The following is a 6015-nucleotide window of genomic DNA, read 5'->3' on the forward strand; positions in this document are numbered from 1 at the left end:
CTCCCTTCCACCAGTTTGCTGTCGCCTGCATGCCATCTCTGGAAATCTATTCCAACCGATTATCGTTGTCCACGTCGAGATATATTCGCTAACTGAAACTGCTGGACTAGCCCATCCGGTTGATGGAATTCGTAATGCACCTTAGGCACTCTAAACTAGAGTATAATGTATTAGGGGGATGTTCCGTTTAAAAAAATGTCGGTGGCCTTGATACAGCTTTAGCATCTGGACCTCGAACCTCCTCGAACCTTTTGACTCTTTCCTGTAAATTTTTTGTATATCCACGATAGTTTAGGTATTATCATTCTGTAACAGTTTAACTGTTCCTGTATGGACGCCTGACTCGAATAGAACGTTAGAAATATAGTGACAGATTGGCAGGTATCAAAGCTTCGATCGCCTAAGGGAATAATGCACAGATCAATCCTCTGACGTATAGTGCAGGAATAGACAAATCTAGCAAAGCTTCCTCGATCTAGAATTTAATTGACTTCTGCCCGATACGCGCTATCATTTCTGGACGGACTTTATTGAAGAACGGTCAACCGTGCTATTATCCAGTTTATCGAACCGATTTATTGGCCCTGGCGAATGCTATCATGACTCGTATCTGCAAGAAGTTCCTGGACGAATAACGAGCGTGGGAAGAACGTTTCATATTTTGCTCGGATGCGCTTTTAACAAATTGTTTCACATCTTACCACGCTGATCACGACTGTAATTCACCATTTATAAAAGAGTTCACCAGTTAAAAATATTTTTAAGAAAATCACCTTGTAGTATTTCTTTTATTTTTCAATACCTAGAATGAAATTATGATCATGGGTGTATATAATACATTCGTCGATTAATTATGCACATCGTATCAATATTTGTTTCATGTTCTTCATTTTCAAGTAATTTCTATTCATCATCAAGCTTCTCTTCTTCAGTTCGATGTCTGTTTCCTTCTAATTCTAAAGTAATATGTAATGTCACATGTTCGGAAAGTATTCTAACGTAATCGTCTATGTTAATTTTTTTTATTTAAGATTACCAAACTATCCCAAGCTATTATTTAAATTAAGTTTGCATTGACTGTTCCCATTTCCCAATTAATATTACATATAACTCTTACTCGAAGTATCAACTCTCAAAAAGTAATCCATCTTCGATATGAATTTTCTCTTAAAACTTCCTCTACCTCCGACATTAAAGTCTGCCATTCAGTTGAATCGGTCCAGAAAATTAAAATACATTTACCACTCCTAGAAAGCCCTGAAATTGCGAAATTCAAACTCGACATTTACTACTAATTATTCTTAACAACGGCACACCGTTATGGTTGCCCCTAAATGTTCCTTTCTTCGGTCTGGCGAGGGCAGCGGTCGATGGTAAACCGTGAGCAAACCACGGGCTCCGGTTCGAGTCCGTTTCGGCAAATGGGATGCTATTTTTACGATCCGCGAAATATAATTAGTTCTGTAATTGGATCTCGGGCGAATATAGTCGCGTGTATGGCTACGAACTCGCCTCGGTGAACTAGCTCACGGTTTGAGAATGTTCGACCGAAGTTGAATGCGACTACGCCCACGCCCGTGCGCATCGTTCATTCCGAACGAAGCAATTTGCTTTGCGAGTGGACTCGCATAATTCACGAAATGGGTAAACCGCGTTCGGGATATATCTCAATTTACCGTTCGCCTGGTCCATCTTCAATGCTCGTCCTTACGCGTCGCTTCGGGTTCATGCATCGTATTGAACGACGAAAAGTAACTATAGAAATAAAAAGTAGGTTAAGTAGGGTGAAAGAAATATTTACTCGTTATTTTCGTTATAGGAAATTTGAATGTCCAAGAAACTACAAAATGCACACAGTATGCTATAATATAAAAAAATATTGAAAGCAGAGTTTATATTATATTATTTACAGAGTAAAATGAAGTCCAAGATGAATTCTAAAATTTTATTTTGCATAAAGATCCGTAGTCTAGTGATTACATTTTGTCGTACCCTCAAAGGTATGTTTCACAAATTAATTTGAATAGCAGAGCGGTAAATGGCACGAGCCTGTGGGATAACCCGATACACAGAGCGAACAAACTTGTCCCAAAATGACAAAATCTGAACACGGTCATCCTCTGAGGTGCAATTACGTACTCATAGCCTCGTGTATTTCTCATCTACATTCTAAACGATCCAGGAACGCGTGCAATTGTCCTTTCCACGGATTAATCAACTGTTGCGCTATTATAGTCGCAAACAAAGCGCCCGGAACGCGGATCGCTATTTCAGGAAATCAGAATCGCTCGCAAGAAAGCAAAGGATACCGTTCAAGAGTCTCCTACGCGAAACGTTGCACGTCCGAAACGATTTCGAAATTGCGTCGTTGCGTCGTTCACGTCCAACGCTATTCGACACGCGACATTGCGCGACAACGACCCACGTGTCCCGATTTCAAATCGTCTGAAAATCGCGCCGCGTTTCCCTCGTTTCGAAATCGCCGCCGCGACGGAGGAGGACGTGGGCGACGTTTTATTTAAATAATAAATCACGAATGAAAACAACACGGAGCCATTCGTAGCGTTCGAAGTATTTTTTCATTTTAGTAAGTATGAGCACAATCTGTGGCACGAATTTATGGGATGACCTTATATATTTCTTTTTTATTGGAATGACTGGAAAAAATTGATACTTCTGAAGATATCCTCCAAGGACATTCTATTTACTATTTGACACCTTGGTTGTTAAACTTCATGAATCTTTAAGCATTCATCTAGGATTGCTAATAATTTATACTTTCATCTCATTATTTTTATATTGAGACACGTTGTCAGAAACTTCTGTAGAGGCTATACTTTGAGACATCTATTTGTTTCCTACCTAAACTTATTTATGTTTAAATGACAGCTCTTAAAAGGTGTCAATTTAAACTATCGAAGCAATTTAACGTCTTTAAATATTCTCAAGAAAAAACGAATCACTCCCTATAATTAACAATGAAATCAGCATACAATCAAAAATTCTAGTCATTCCGAAATCACATTGGACCACACATAAAATCGTAATAAAATCACAGAAATAAACACCGAATAAAGGATTAGACAGCAACGACGAGAAACATCGACATCGAAACGGGATTACCCAAAATATTCCAAGCCATCTTTACGGTTCATTCCGACCCAGATTTCACGCGTGACGTCTCTCGAATTCCAGAAGTTAGGCCAACACGTCTCGAACGGCGTTAGGATTGATTCAGGGCGACGTCTATCTGATTACGTGGCGCCAACGCCGTGTTAGTCAAACGATCGCTAATCCCTACGTATTAGAGATCACGCTTTAACGTTGGCTCCAATTATCGGGACACGTGCGATCCGTGTGGACTAACACCGTACGATAGACGAAAATACACAGGTTCGGATCTGGAAAATTTAAACAGCTCGGAGGTTACGAACTCGATTCTAATTCCATTTTCGACCTCGCGGGTATTGTGGCTTGGTGAAATTTTTGATCCAGATATGCTCGGAATTGAAGGTGTGCTTACAATTGAGATGTTTAGAATTATTTATGCTTAGAATTAAGATGTTTAGAATTATTTATGCTGAGAATTTCTTTCTACTTGTTTTATTTCATTTCTGACGAGGAATCCTTTGATTGGCTGCATTTCTCTTACCACACTTACACAGTCAAACTGTTTCACTTTATAACGCTCCAAGAATAATACTTCAACATTTAACCCCGTCAGGAAGGAATTATTTAGTGCAGTATAAACGAACACTCAAATAAATATTAATTCACGTCCATGCCACGATTAATCCTGTCGCTCGTGTTTCGAAATCTGGAGCACGAGCTCAACTGGATGGTTTTAACGTAATCAGGCAGTCCTCGTCAGTCGCGCAAGATTTGCTTGGCATACGAGAATTACATACAACAGTAACATACGGCCCCAGGACGATCTTCCTTGATTCTGATTATCATTTCCGGCGTGGGTTTGGCGACGAAGGAGCTGGAGCCGCGCGATGATGCACGAATGAGTGCACCTTCCGACAAAGTCGCATTGTCCGTCGAACGAACGGGTCTGGCACAATGGAAGCGATTCCTTTTAATGAGACGCTAGTTAAGGGAGAAATGGTAGACGGCGAAAGGAACGAACGGAACGGAGGATGGGGGTGAAATACAAGGTGTTCCGTAAATCGTGGACTGGCAGCTAATGAGAGCCTCAGTCAAGCGTGCTGGAGGATGGAAAGGAGGTCTGGTGTGCGCTGAGGGAGGAATGAGGAAGGAATGGGGGAGAAATGAGGTCTGGTACCGTATAGAGCATAGAGGAATCTCAGTGTAAAATGAAGGTATTGGCTGTAAAGAATAAAAGTGATGTAATGTACAAAAAAAGTTGGAAGAAGTTCCATGGAGTGTTTTTAACTCTTTCAGACCTGAATTATTTTCTTTTCTCATACCCTTGTAATTTAATTTTTAGGGTTAAGTTGGACTAAAATTAGTATGACAAGCATCAATAACTACCTAGGAAGCCAATCAATCTTAAAAAGCATCATTTCTACAGAAGCTTCTGACAAAGCACCCAAAATAAAAATATTCCTTACAAAATTCACCAAGCTTAACGATCAACACATTAACTCCCTTACAGAACAAATCAGACAGCTAACAACGGCAATCCTTTTTAACGTCCGCCCAAGCAATTTTGCAAGCTTCCTCTCTAACGTTTCCTTACGAGGTCGCCTAATAATAGTATACACAGACGTTCAGCAAAGCGCAGGGAAAAATTCCACCCTCGACTAACGAATCGTAAAATAAAATCAAGCAACGGAAAGCAACCATTAACGCGTAATCCACTTTGCGCCAGTGTGTTTAATAAATAGCGTTCACCGGGTGCTTTCCACTAGACCTCGCCGCGAACTTAAATACACTTTTGCCTGCGATTCCAACCGCTTCTCTACTTTCATAATTCGAGTCCTCCAGCTTCCCAACTGGGACACCCAGTACACCTCCAGGTGGACGCGGAGAGAGACGACGAGGAAAAGAGAGGAGTCGGCCCGGAGAGCAACCCTTTAGGGGCAAGCTTTCATTCAGAGATCAGAGAATAAGATCCGCGCCAAGGAGGACCGGGGGTGTCGGTCTTCGCTGGCAGAGAATAATTCACGCTATTAGCCCGAAGCGGCACAATGCGCGACTCGACCCACGACAATAAACAAAGACATAATTATAGTATACCGCCCGAGGGTCGTCGTCGGTGTAGAATTCCGGTCTTCTTGTCTTTTGGCTTCTCTGTTCCCCGTTTAGTTCCATTCTCTCTCGCTCCTTCTCGCCACGAACCACGTTCACCTATCGCAGTCAATCCAGGGGAGGAGTAGGTACCAGAGTCCCCGTTGTACACCTTCGAGGTGTTGGTTGTGCGTTGTCGGGCGTCTAAGACGCGTGGAATCCCGTGTGCCGCCCTTATGCCACGTTCCCATGGTGTTAAAGCTCTCACGTCCCGCGCGACCAACGTGAATAGCGCGTTCGGCGTGCTCCGCCACCGCGCGACGGTCTTCCGGATTGGCTGAATCCCGTCTGCCAGAAATTCGGCTGAATTTCTCGCGTTCGTTTGAGATGAATGGTCCCTTGTTGATGAATGAACTCACTGTTTATAAGAGTGGTAAAGTTTGCGATTAAGCTTCTCGTAGCTTGCATTAGAATGACGTGGGAAATGTTTGGATTGCGATGGATTGATTGCCTTGCTGCAGACATTCTGATTGGGAATGAATTTTGGGTGTACAGAGCTCAGGAGTATTTAGAAGTTATTTTTTTTCACTCGGATGGCCCTATGAGGGGACATTGTAATTATAATTTTTTTAGTGACACCGCTGCAAACATAAAGGACTTGTATTATTTACATAAATCAACGCATAATGTCAACGCTTCAAGAAAGCTACAAGAATTTATAATCAATGCAACTAACCAAACTCGTCACTCTCAACTCTTAAATTTAATCGTACCTACAACCAGATCCTCGCAAACTTCTTCATAAAAAAAAGAAGAATA

The 6015-nt window shown here is 41.7% G+C and overlaps 1 protein-coding gene across 2 annotated transcripts in view; it reads left to right on the forward strand.

Moving 5' to 3' along the window:
- LOC128889207 (mannosyl-oligosaccharide 1,2-alpha-mannosidase IA) overlaps positions 1-6015 on the forward strand; it is a 546492-nt gene that overhangs the window by 456807 nt on the left and 83670 nt on the right. The gene's annotated exons all lie outside the window — the stretch shown is intronic.

The sequence above is a fragment of the Hylaeus anthracinus genome, unplaced genomic scaffold, assembly GCF_026225885.1.
Source record: "Hylaeus anthracinus isolate JK02 unplaced genomic scaffold, UHH_iyHylAnth1.0_haploid 11997, whole genome shotgun sequence".
Taxonomy (NCBI): domain Eukaryota; kingdom Metazoa; phylum Arthropoda; class Insecta; order Hymenoptera; family Colletidae; genus Hylaeus; species Hylaeus anthracinus.